Here is a 12617-nt window from a genome sequence, read left to right as displayed (position 1 = left end):
ACTTCCTTTGAGGGTTCAAAACGCTCTTTGAGATTTCATGGACCTCAGAGCCATCTAACTCCCCATTGATTATCATTGTACACCACCACAAATAAACAGCTTCAACCTCCTACTGTTTGAATTAGGGATCATTAGTGTCTTCTGTATTATAAGTAACTAATAAGGTTGTATGGAATGATTTATGCAAACAGTAGCATTCCCTTGGGGATACCAGGATAATTTCAGGAACAGGCAGAACTTTACAAAAGCTTCAGAGTCCCAGCCTCTGGTGCCCTCAGGTTTGCCCGAGTGCTGCTCATTCTTCCTTCCCCTCCCAGCTACCGCACTACCCACACCTCAACCAGCAAAGACTAGTCACCTTCTGGGGTCTCTGGAACACCCCTCAATCACACTGGGCCACTTTACAAAAGAGCAATAGTGCCCCGCTGCCCTCAAATGAAATAGAAAAGTAAGAAGACATCATCAAAGAAAGGAGAAGGAAAGAAGCTAGTACTCACTGTTCCTCTACTATGTGCCTAGCACAGTGAGAGTCGCTTTGCAAATATTGTTTTTTCAATCCTATGATGACCTTAGAAGAGTAGGCATTATCACTGTTTTACATACCAGAAAATGCCCACAGTCCCTGCGATGCGGGTGACAGTGATGATGCCGACTACCACATTTGAAGCTTACTGTGTGTCAGGGGCTTTAGCTCTGGCTTTACTATTACGCAGATGACATTTAATACAGTCTTCACCATAATCCATTCAGGTATTATTATCTGCAGTTTTCAAAGGGGGGAGCTGAGATTCATAGGCTCAAGGCTATCCAGTTAAAATAACAATAATTGTCAAGGAAGGAATTTAGAATGAGGCTAGACTTGGGTCTAACTTCAATCTCACTGTTCCCTCTATTGCAACAAGAGTTAGGTTTTGTACAGTATGGAGGTTTCTCAAAGAACTAAAAACAGGACTACCATATGACCCAGCAATTCCACTCCTGGGTACATATCCAAAAAAAACCAAAAACACTAATTCAAAAAGATACATGCACCACAATGTTCAAAGCAGCATTATTTACAATTGCCAAGATATGGAAGCAACCTAAGTGTCCATCAACAGATGAATGGATAAAGATGTTATATATACATATAAGAACTGCTCAGCCATAAAAAAAGAATGAAATTTTGCCGTCTGCAACAACATGGATGGACTTGGAGGGCATTATGCTAAGTAAAATAAGTCAAACAGAGAAAGACAAATACTGTATTGACATCACTTATACGTAGAATCTAAAAAATACAACAAACTAGTGAACACAGCAAAAAAGAAACAGACTCGCAGATATAGAGAACAAACTAGTGGTTACCAGTGGGGAGAGGGAACTGGAGAGGGGCAATATAATGGTAGGGGACTAAGAGATACAAACTACTATATATAAAATAAGCTACAAGGATAGGGACCCTCCCTGGTGGTCCAGTGGTAAAGAATCCGCCTTACAATATAGGGGATGCGGGTTCAATCCCTGGTCAGGGAACTAAGATCCCACATGCCATGGGGCAACTAAGCCCGCGCGCCACAACTACTGAGCTCGCGTGCCTCAATGAGAGAGCCCATGTGCCGCAAACTACAGAGCCCACGTGCTTTGGAGTCTGCACACCACAACTAGAGAAGAGAAAACCCGCACGTCGCAACCAGAGAGAAGCCCATGCGCTGCAAAGAAAGATCCCACATGCCTCAACGAAGATCCCGCATGCCACAACTAAGACCCAACGCAGCCAAAAATAAAATAAATAAACAAAATAAGCTACAAGGATACATTGTGCAGCACAGGGAATATAGTCAATATTTTATAACAACTATAAATGGGGTATAACCTTTAAAAATTGTGAATCAGGGCTTCCCTGGTGGCGCAGTGGTTGAGAATCTGCCTGCCAATGCAGGGCACACGGGTTCGAGCCCTGGTCTGGGAGGATCCCATATGACGCAGAGCAACTGGGCCCGTGAGCCACAGCTACTGAGCCTGCGCGTCTGGAGCCTGTGCTCCGCAACAAGAGAGGCTGCGACAGTGACAGGCCCACGCACCGCGATGAAGAGCGGCCCCCGCTTGCCGCAACTAGAGAAAGCCCTCACACAGAAACGAAGACCCAACACAGCAAAAATAAATAAATAAATTTTAAAAATAATAATAAATTAAAAATTTTTTAAATAAAAAAAATTGTGAATCACTATATTGTACACCCATAACTTATGTAATACTATACATCGACTATACTTCAATTAAAAAAAGTCAGGCTTGGTATAAAAGCCACTCTCCTGAGATCAGGAGTGAAGCGACCCACTGTGTGATCTTTAGTGTCTCTGTGGTTGCCAGTTTGGACAGTGACCCTCTTTGATGACTCTCTCAAGCTGGCTCTCTCTAGTCCTTTTCCTTTTGGTTTCTATAGCAAGACAGCAGACCTACAAATATAACCTGATTACATACCCTTCATGTCCGGCATTATCTACCCAAACTCCTCATTGTATCCAATCATTACTGAGAGTCAAATGAACAGAGTTGACTGACTATGTGTTACCTGAAGCCTTTAAGTCACCCACTCACTTGACCATTTAATCACCCATTTGGATACCACATTTTGAGAGCACTAGTAATGTGGTAGGTTGAGAGGGAAAACAGAAGAGTCCTTTCAAATTTTAGCATGTCACATTTCTAGGGTAGGCTAAGATAGAGAGTATCCTTAAACCAGGTCATTCTGAAGTATGAACAGGCTTTGAAAACACACAGAGAATTATGCAACCTGGTGGCATTATTATTCATATAATTTATTCTCTTTTTTTCCCATTCCAGAAGATGTCCACCATTTCTTTAAATGCTCTGTAGTATTACACCATGAATTTCCTGACGGACAGGCTATATAGAACCCTGACTTTGGGTTTACCTCAAGGCACTGAGGGAAAAAGGAATTAACTGGTTTTCACATCCACGTCTGAGGAAGGATATGCTTCTCACTGCTACTTTGCAGGTAGAATTTGTAAGGTGAAATCTAGCCATTAGCGATGGAAGGTACTTTGAAATCACATTTTTCTACTTCTTTTTACAAGCCTAGCACAGTTCAGTGTTTGTCCAAAGGAATTATCAGTAGAGGCAAGACCAAAACCCAGGCTTTCTGATTTTTATATAAGTGAGTTAGTTGCGAAATAGCTATGGGGTGGACACATGAACCCGATAACAGAAGGGACAACTCTAGAAGTTTGATCTCCAGGATGCTGGATGCCTAATTCTCACTTGAGTCCTTTCTCCAAGGCCTCCTGCATGTGTGTCTCATCCAGACGCACATTTACATCAATGTCCCAGAGTCACAAGAGCTGGCACTGGGCAATGCCTATCCCTGGAGAAGGGCTCTGGGTAAGCAGGGTGCTGCTCAGAGCTCTCATGGCTAAGCCACTCCCTCGATGTGGGTTACCTCTTCTACTCTCTCAGCTTCCTTTTCTCTTCCCCCTGCAGCAGTGGAGACTCTAGAACTTCAGGGAGGGAATGCTGCTTAATGACTCCAATGCAATCTCCTGAAAGCCTTATCAACGGTGTACAGCCCCTCTTCTGACAGCTGACCTTTCCCCTCATTCTCAGGTCCAGGGAAAAACAAAAGCACCAAAACAATTAAAAGCAGTAAAAGAGGAGGAAGGAGGGGAAAAGAAACTCTAGCTTAATGCAGAGGTGCAACATAGAATTTTCTTAAAAAGAAAAGAAAAAAAAAAGGAGGGGAAGCAAAAGAAAAACCAAGACAGTAAAGAGGGACAAGCACAAGAAGATTAGATTCTCCCAGGCCTCTTTATTTCTCTTCCTGATGGCTGCAGGAATCATTGAAAAGGCTGTTAATAAATCTGAGAACCATGCTGGTGAGGGAAAATAAAGAGGACCAGAAAAGAAGAAGCGATGGCATGCAATAGCTGGTGATATATGAAATGTCTCTCCACTCTCCTCGAGCCCTGACAAGCATTACAAGTGGTCCAGGTGCTCTGTGAAAGAGAAGCCCCTTGTCTCAGTAACACAGGTGAGCCCACCACCTGGCAACAGCCTCAGACCTACCCTTCAAGGCCCCCCGAAGTCCCCACAAACACACTCTTTGTATAATTCCTGCCCGGAAAACAGCATCCCTTTCCCATCTCATCTGAAATACATGGATAACTTTTATCTGACACTGACTTTAAAACACATTTGGGGAGATGAATATATTCATCCATCCACAGAGAGATCAGAGCATTCTCAGTATTTTGCGATTGAATTGTAAACAAACATACGTGTCTACAGACAAAAGAGAATTCTTTTCTTAAGTTTTGACATTGATTTTGAAGGGGAAAAATAACGATACACCTGTTTAACTCTGGACATTTTAGGAAGGCCCATGATGACTGTTTTCTGCAGACCTGTCAAAGACGCATTTCATTTCTCTGTCCATACTGAACATGACATGAACTACACAGACAGGGTGACCCCGCTGGTTAGAGAAGTGAAGGAAACCTACAAACTATGGTTAGAATTCCCCATCTAACAAGCTTTACCAAGGGAAGTGAATCTGAGAAAAGTTGAGTGTTTCTGGAGGTCAAGTTCCTTTTCCCGGGGTTCTAAGTGGTTCCCCAGGTGCAGTAACTCCAAGTGGTTTGTTCCCTTATACTTAGCTTTTCACTGTTTAATAATAATGGCAGCAACTGGTTCTGGAGGTCTGGCCATGCGCTGAGCGCCCCGCTCACCTCCTTCTCTGGTCTATCACAACTCTGAGGGGCAAGCGCTCTCGTAGTCTTTGTTCTACAGACATGAGGGTTGAGGCTTTGTAATCTGTCTTTGGTGGCTCAGTTGGTAAGAGGCAGCATTAGGGCTCAAAACCAGGTTCCGCTGACCCAAAAGCCTTTACTCTCTACCCCCGCCCTGTACTGCCTCACCGGGTAACCTCAAGCCTCATGCACACATGGAGTGAGATCAATCGCTTGATGCCTCATCTGAAGTCTCAAAGCCTACTTCAGCCTCCCAGGGATTCAGCCTTGAGGAAGTTCTAAAGCTATGGCCGATTGCCAAGAATCATTCCTGCTTCACTTCCTGTGGGGGAATAAACTGTATCCTGCAGGTCTGGAGGTAAGAAAGGCTCCCTTCAGCTCCTGCATGTAGGGTCTTCTTTGTCTGAGTCCTTCCCAGACGCAGGCAATCCAGGCTAAGTAGAAAAGGTGTTTGCCTCCCTGGAAAGAGCAAGGAGGTTGCCAGTGACTTTCCTTTGGCATGGGATATTGGCATCCCTGGTGTCCTATCAATCAAAGGCTAAACTGTAAAACAAAAAAATCAAACAAAAAACAAGAACACAATCCTAACCTTCCTTGACAAAGCATAATGCATCTTACTTATTAGATGTAATACCCTTTGGGGGCACCAAAGATTATAATATTATGTTAGGGACATAACAGTTACCCCTCCATGTGAGAAAAATTTGCATTTCTTTAAGAAAGGTGCATTGCTCAATCCAATGGAATCAAGCCATAATTGGGATATTTCAGGCTTTGGAAGGACTGTTTTGTTTTTGGTTGGGGTGACTCCATGGAGTCCCTCAAATCCCACCTCCTAGCAACTGTCAATTCTGACTGTGCATAATGCTTGCCCTGCCTCCATGTGAGGTGGAGAAAGCATTTTGACTATTAGCTACATATGTAAAACAAACAAATCTGCAGGTGTCAGCTCTCAGCTACAGCCCAGAGAAAATCTACATGGGCTGAAAGCCAAGGAGAGGGCACAGTAATCAAGGATTCATTATATGCCCACTGGGTGTCCAGCCCTACAACCATGAACCTCCTTTCCAATCATGTTCTTGTTATTCCCCTAGCTGCACGGTGAGGGGCATGTGTGCTAGTGTCGAAAATGGTATCTACTATAGCCAGTCCTTTATGCTCTCTGCATAAAGAGAGGGGGACTAAAATACGTCAGCAAACAAATCAACTAACACTTTGAGAGTATTCACATGTTGGTGGACAAAAAGGATTTTCCACACTTTAGAGATAGCCAAAGGCCCTTCTTAAGTAAACAGACACCCATTTAAAAACAACTCTTCCTCTCTACTGGAAAGAGAGAAGGGTCAATAATCAAGGCTACTGAAGAATTCGAGAGATCAGAACCACAAATTCTCATGAAATCTGAGTTCTGTAGCCCAGTAATAAGGAAAACACAGGGTTAACATACAGAATAGTTTTTTTAAAAAAGGCAGTACTGAAACATTGCTCAAGCTTTGGAGTCAGACAGAATCCCACCTTTCCTTAGAAGTCATCTGATTTTTCAGCAAATTACTTAACTTCCTTAAGCCTCAGTTTACTCATCAGCAAATCAGAAAAAAATAATAACTTGTAAGTCATAGGCTTGTTGTCGAGACTAAATGACATAATATATGGAAAGCCTTTAGCACTGTGCTGGGGTCATTAGTAAGTAATTAATAAACGGTAAGGCTCACTATTAGCAGCCTATGAAAAATTACACTTTAAATCTTAAAACAAGTCATATCAGTTACTTCAAAGGATCTTAGTACAAAAGAACAACAATTTCTAAGACAAAGCTTCTGCCTTGCAAAGTTTAAAAGATGAAAATATGTAAAGGTCAAGAAATACACAATCCAGAACATTTCTCCTACAAATCTTGTGAGCTCGTGGCCTTGCGGGAAGAAGAGGACTTGCTAATAACCCCAAGCGCCTTCCCTACTCTGTACCCAAATCACCCTGCACTCATGGGGGAGGAGGGGCGGGTGGGGGGGGTCTTGTACCACATTAAGAAGCTGTGCTGTTTATAAGCTCCAAGAGAGTGGGGAAGTCAGCAGAAGACTGTTCAGTTCTCCTAGGATTTTTTTTCCGAAGCTCAAGATTACTTTGTGAGGCCAAAAGGAAGAGAGAAAAATCCTCTGAGGGAATTCCCAGGCCCCAGATTCCCAGGCATGTCCTCTGGCCACAGTGAAAGGCTTCTGCAGGACCACAAGATAAATCAGCTGAATTTTTCATGATAAAGTAACCATCACAGAACAAAAGGCCTACAGAAAGTGAATGAGATATACCAAAGTATCCTTTCAATACTTGTGCCATCACCATTTTGAAACATGTCTGCTCATTGTCCTAAGTCACGCAAGGGTTTTGTCTTGGGTAAGAATTGAGTGCAGTGAATGCTGTCTCAAAGGTTGTTCAACCTGGGATCTCTTGGGGGGTGGGGATTTCCAAGTAATCACTAATTCAGAAGGACCACAGGGCATCGACCCAACTCCATCCCATCTCACCTTTTAACTTTAAATTGCAAAATGAAGTATTTTATTGCCAACCAGAAAAGTCTCATCTCAGAGAACCAATGTTTTAGAACTAATAGGCTGTAAGTATAAACTCTGTACTTAAATCTGTAAGAGTCTACCACCGGTATAGTGCCAACCCCACTGTCATAAGTGTCCAAATGTCCAAATTCATTTCAGAGATCAGTCCACCTCACTCAAAAGTGGCAGCTTTCTAAATGCTATCCCAAATAATAGACGCAAGCAAATGCATCAACCAAAACAGACGGCACTGAGGTAAAAGCTAATTATTCAAACAAGGACAACAGTACTTACACACAATGTAACAGAATAAAATCTCACTAATTGATCCTAATTGGAAGAAATATCAGTATGACTGAATTTTAAAAATTAAAAAATGCTTTTTATATCTCCAAGGATATAAGGGAAGAAAGAGTTCTGCTATATGTATGGGAGAATCTTGCAAGAGACTTAAAAATGGATATTCTTTTGAAATTAGTGCACTTGTTACTTGAATACAAATAATTGCTCTGAAGTAGCTGGGATTGGTGCTAATTTACCGACCCGACCCCACAGAACAGAATAGCCATTTTCTCATTTTCTTTTATAAATCCTCCCCAACCCATAATGTTCAAAGGCAAATTTTAGCTTAACATGACTAAATTAGGAAAATACATCATTAGTGAAGTCAACACTTAAGGGATTTTATTAAGGAGAAGAAAATGCTAACTCATTTCTTCATGCTTCTCATCTGAAAAACAGAAAGAAATTTTTCTAGGTGCTTTACATAACTGGGGGACAATGCAAGAGCAAACAGGGCTCCAAAAAATATCTCCTCTCAATGTTGTTAGTTCTCTGCCTTTCTAGTTCAGGAACTAGACTGAACATGACTCAGATTCAATCTTCACCCAAGCCCATGTTCTTCCTTGCTCTGACAGCTTATAAATCAAAGGAGTTAAACATTCCTTTAAAATACTGGCAGGTCCTTCTGAAGTTGAGAGAAAGATGAGAACTTCCAGAATCACAATCCTTCCCAAACTGATGGAGACTCTTATTGTTTGGTATCTCATTGGGAGTTGAGGAAAGTTCTTATCCTGACTCTCATGGTTAACCGATGTGAACTTGGGAAGTTATTTAAACTCTCTAAACCTCCTTTTCCACACCTATAAAATGGATGTAATAACATCATAACAGCAAGTCTCACCTAGGGTTGTGGTGAGATATAAATGAACACATGTAAAGCATTTAGAGCAGAGCCTGGCATATCGTAACCACTTGACAAATCATCATCATCATCATCATCATCATCATCATTTTACTTGGCTTTCAATGTAATCTCCAACCACAAACTAAGACAGTCCTCTCATCTTCCTCCATATTCTGATTCCCAGACACCAATAAACACCACCACCATCCATTCCGGGAAAGGGTGGGCCTGCTTTTTCAATGATTCCCCCTTCTGCCATATCTGCTATTCTGAGATGCAGTGGCGTTCACCAGAACCCACCTGTACCTCTCATAAAGAAGTGTTCATTTTCTAGCTGCTCTATATTGATGTGCTTACTGTGAACAAAGACATGAGAGGGAGGGGGAATAAATCAGAAGCAGTTCAAGCAGGTTATTTTTCTAGCCATCTAACACATTATCTGCATGCAGCTAAGAACTGTGCTATCCAAATATTACGTAAAGGGCCAGGGCAACACCTCAGTAAACATTCTATCTGCATTTGTCTGAAATGACAAAAAGTGTCTCCAAGTTGGAATTGTTTCAAATGCACTTGGTGTTTGACTCCTTTCTTCAGGCCCTACAACCAGTATGCCAACTTGCTAATTGATTCCCAAGAGAATAAAACTAAGAAATCCCATGCCTGTAAGATATCTCCTAGCCCTATTTCACCTACAAGGCAAGTGTCTTAGTCAGCGTGGGCTGCTATAACAAAATACCATAGACTGGGTGGCGTCAAACAACAGACACTTGTTTCTCTCAGTTCTAGAGGCTGGGAAGTCCAAGATCAAGGTCCTGGTTTGCAGATGGCCATCTTCTTGCTGTATCCTCACATGATGGAGAAAGAAAGTGTGCTCTCTTCCTCTTCTTTTAAGGTACTGAACCCACCACGGGGGCTCTGCCCTCATGACCCTGTATAAACCTGATCCCTCCCAAAGGTCTCATCTCCAAATACCATCATTTTTTAAATTATTTATTTATTTATTTTTTGGCTGCGTCGGGTCTTAGTTGCAGCATGCGGGATCTTCACTGCGGCATGCAGGATCCTCCGCTGTGGCTCGTGGGCTTCTCTCTAGCTGTGGCCCGCGTGCTCGGTAGTTGCAATGCACAGGCTTAGTTGCCCCGCGGCATGTGGGATCTTAGTTCCCCGACCAGAGATTGAACCCATGTCCCCTGCGTTGGAAGGTGGATTCTTAACCACTGGACCACCAGGCAAGTCCCTCCAAATACCGTCATATTGGGCATTAGGGCTTCAACATATGAATTTGAGGGATTGGAGGAAGAAGGACAAACATTCAGTCCATAGCAGCGAGAACAAATGGAAAATTCGAAATATAATTTTAGAAGCAGGGTCATCCATATGAAAAGGTGTGACGAGAGGGCAGGGGTCCTCGACCTTTCCCCAACGCTCAATGGCTTTTGATCTCACTAACATCCTGTGACTCTCAACTGAGGTAGAGGAGGAGCTCCGCAGAAAATGCAAGCAGCAGGTGAAGACTTCTGGCTTCTGGATAATGCCCCTCCCACCCTGATGGAATTCCTCAAGGAGATAATCTTGGTGGCAACAGTAATGGGTTTAAAGGTCCATTATATAAGGTTCCAAAATTGACTGGTAGAACACAGCCACTGCATTAGGGTGTCACACATGAAAGTCACAAGAACAATCAGAGGGCAGAGAGAGAGGCAAAATTCCTGAAGTTCTAATAATGCTATTTTCCCTGTTTAACCCCTCCAGAAGTCCCCTTCTATTTGAAGAAAGAAATTGTTTTTTCTTCTTTGGCACCAAAGCACTAAAAAAATGTTACTACTGATGCCTGCAACTAACAGGGGAACCTTGAATAAAAGCAGCTAATTTCCCTGATCCTCAGTTTTCTTATTCATATAAAGAAGAGAGCGTTACACTTCTTGGATTGTTTGGGGATAAAAAGAGATGACGAAACAGTAGAGAGCACACGGAGGAAGCTCACGGAGGTGAGCTCGTCTGGGAGAACGTTCTCTCCCAGCTATTCTCTAGGCCCTGATGTTCAGAGTGTGCACTTCCAGAGTCAGCATTCACAGAGCACACGATCTTCCAGAGGGAGGGGAACTGCGGTGCACTGAATTCCAAAGCTGGTGTGCTGCGGACACTGTCCTTCAGCTGACTTCCCAGCATGTACAGGCCTGAGTTCCGCACTCACATTCTTGGTAACGATGGTGTGGGTGTGCTGGGTGAATGTCTAGCTTCAGGTTTCTTGTCTTCTGATTTATGTGTTCATAGAGTCCTTCACCTGATCTAGGTACTAGTTTAGCCAGACACATATTAACACTGTCACAAGGGCCATAGAACTTCTGGGGTGCTAAATGTAAAACAGTGGGCTGAGAAGAAGGGCAGTAGGAGATAAACATCTAGATAGATAGATAGATAGACAGATAGATAGATAAATGTAATATATATACATTTATAATTTGTAAGTATATCTTTTTTTTTTGTTTTCTACGAGACTCTTAGAACTGAGAGGACAGAAATCTTCCAGTCTGGTATCTCATATTATATAGACTGAGCAGACTAAGGCCTAGGAAGGCGAAAGTTCTGTCAGGATCACAGAGCAGACTCATAGCAAGAACCCAGATCTTCTTCCTCCCCTCTGCTCTCCCCATCCCACTGGCATAGGATGGATGAACAAGGAAAGGGGAGAAGAAGGTAATGAAACAGGTCAAGAAGCATCTTGTCTCCTGATAAGGAGATTCAGCCTGGGGTTTGCAGTAATGCTGCCTGCGACAGAAGGATTCTAAAAGCCCATTCTGTAGGACAGAGATATCTACTGCCAAGTCTTCCCCAGACGTAGAAAGCCCAGCTCCAAGCCCCAGCCCTAAAAACCGATGACACTACAATTTTATGGAGAAGCTCACACATGAGACAGAGCCTGCAGGGCGTCTCTGGCAAAAGCAGCAGCCCTGGAGCGCTGTGGGATGGTGACGTGTAGTCTCTCCTGCTCCCACCAGCTCCTCTCCTTTGGTAGCCACTCAATGGGAACCGGCTGTCAGCAATTTCCTTCCTCCAACAGCTGGGAGATGGTTTTCTGCAGTTAGCTGCCATTTATTTCAATTATGTGTATTAATCATAGCCTTCGTCCTGATGGTATTTTTCAGGAAAAAAAAAAAAAATCAGAGCTTTTGTTTTATAACCAAGCTGCTTCCTCACTCAGAACAGACTTCAGCAGTGGCAAGAGAAAGGGAAAATGATAGGTCAGAGGCTATTTGGTTCAAGTGCAGCAGTGGGTGCAGGGGAGAGGGGGGGGGGTCTCTAGTCCACTGAAAGCAGGGAAGAGGATAGTGCAACTTGGGGACAGTGCATTCTAACACCATATACATAAAGAAAGCCCAGCAGCGGAATCTGTTCTGATGCATACACACCATTCATTCTTTCATCACACACTGGTTCCTGTATTCAAACGTGTACTGAGCTCCCACTACGCGTCCAGCTGCATGCTCTGCCAGGAACCCTTGGTCGCGTTTTAAGTGAGAACAAAACCAAAGGGAATTAGGAATTATTTCAGAGGCAGAGTGGCACTGTCTCACACTACTCTTGCCCATCTGTGCCTTCTTCGGCCCATCATCCCCCCCCCCCCCTTTTTATTTAACAAATATGTATAGCAGTCCGGCTCTGAGGCAGGCAGTGAGCTATGTGCTGAACAGTCACTGGTACACCAAGTTTCCCTGGATCTTGTCCTCATCAACCTTGCAGTCAGGTGAGGGAGACAGCCCTCAAACAAAGAGGCCCACAGGCGAACGTAACTGTGAATTGTGTCAAGCTCTGTGAAGACAAGATCAGGCTGGTATAATAGCAAAGAGAAAGTGGGAGGGGCTCATTTCGACTGAAGATTCAGGGATGTCCTCTTGAGGAAGCGGAATTAAAACTGAAGCCTGCAAATGACCACAAGTTAGCCATTGGGAGGATGGGGAAGGAGAGATTGGCAAGGGCAGAAAAGAGCCTGATGAGTCTGAAAGCTGTTGGGGCCAATGGATCAGGAGTAAGGGGAGAGCAGCATAAGATGAGGTTGCAAAGGTGGTCAAGTGCTAGATCGTGGTGGGCTTTGCAAACCTTGCCACAAAGTTTGGACTTTAATCTAAGATCGATAGG

The 12617-nt window shown here is 43.4% G+C and overlaps 1 protein-coding gene across 7 annotated transcripts in view; it reads right to left on the bottom strand.

Moving 5' to 3' along the window:
* Positions 1–12617, bottom strand: part of NRXN3 (neurexin 3) — a 1690724-nt gene that overhangs the window by 1209389 nt on the left and 468718 nt on the right. The window lies entirely within an intron of this gene.

Source organism: Balaenoptera ricei, chromosome 2, assembly GCF_028023285.1.
Source record: "Balaenoptera ricei isolate mBalRic1 chromosome 2, mBalRic1.hap2, whole genome shotgun sequence".
Lineage (NCBI taxonomy): Eukaryota > Metazoa > Chordata > Mammalia > Artiodactyla > Balaenopteridae > Balaenoptera > Balaenoptera ricei.
The sequence above is the reverse complement of the archived record's forward strand: the minus strand, read 5'-3'. Positions and strand labels throughout refer to the sequence as shown.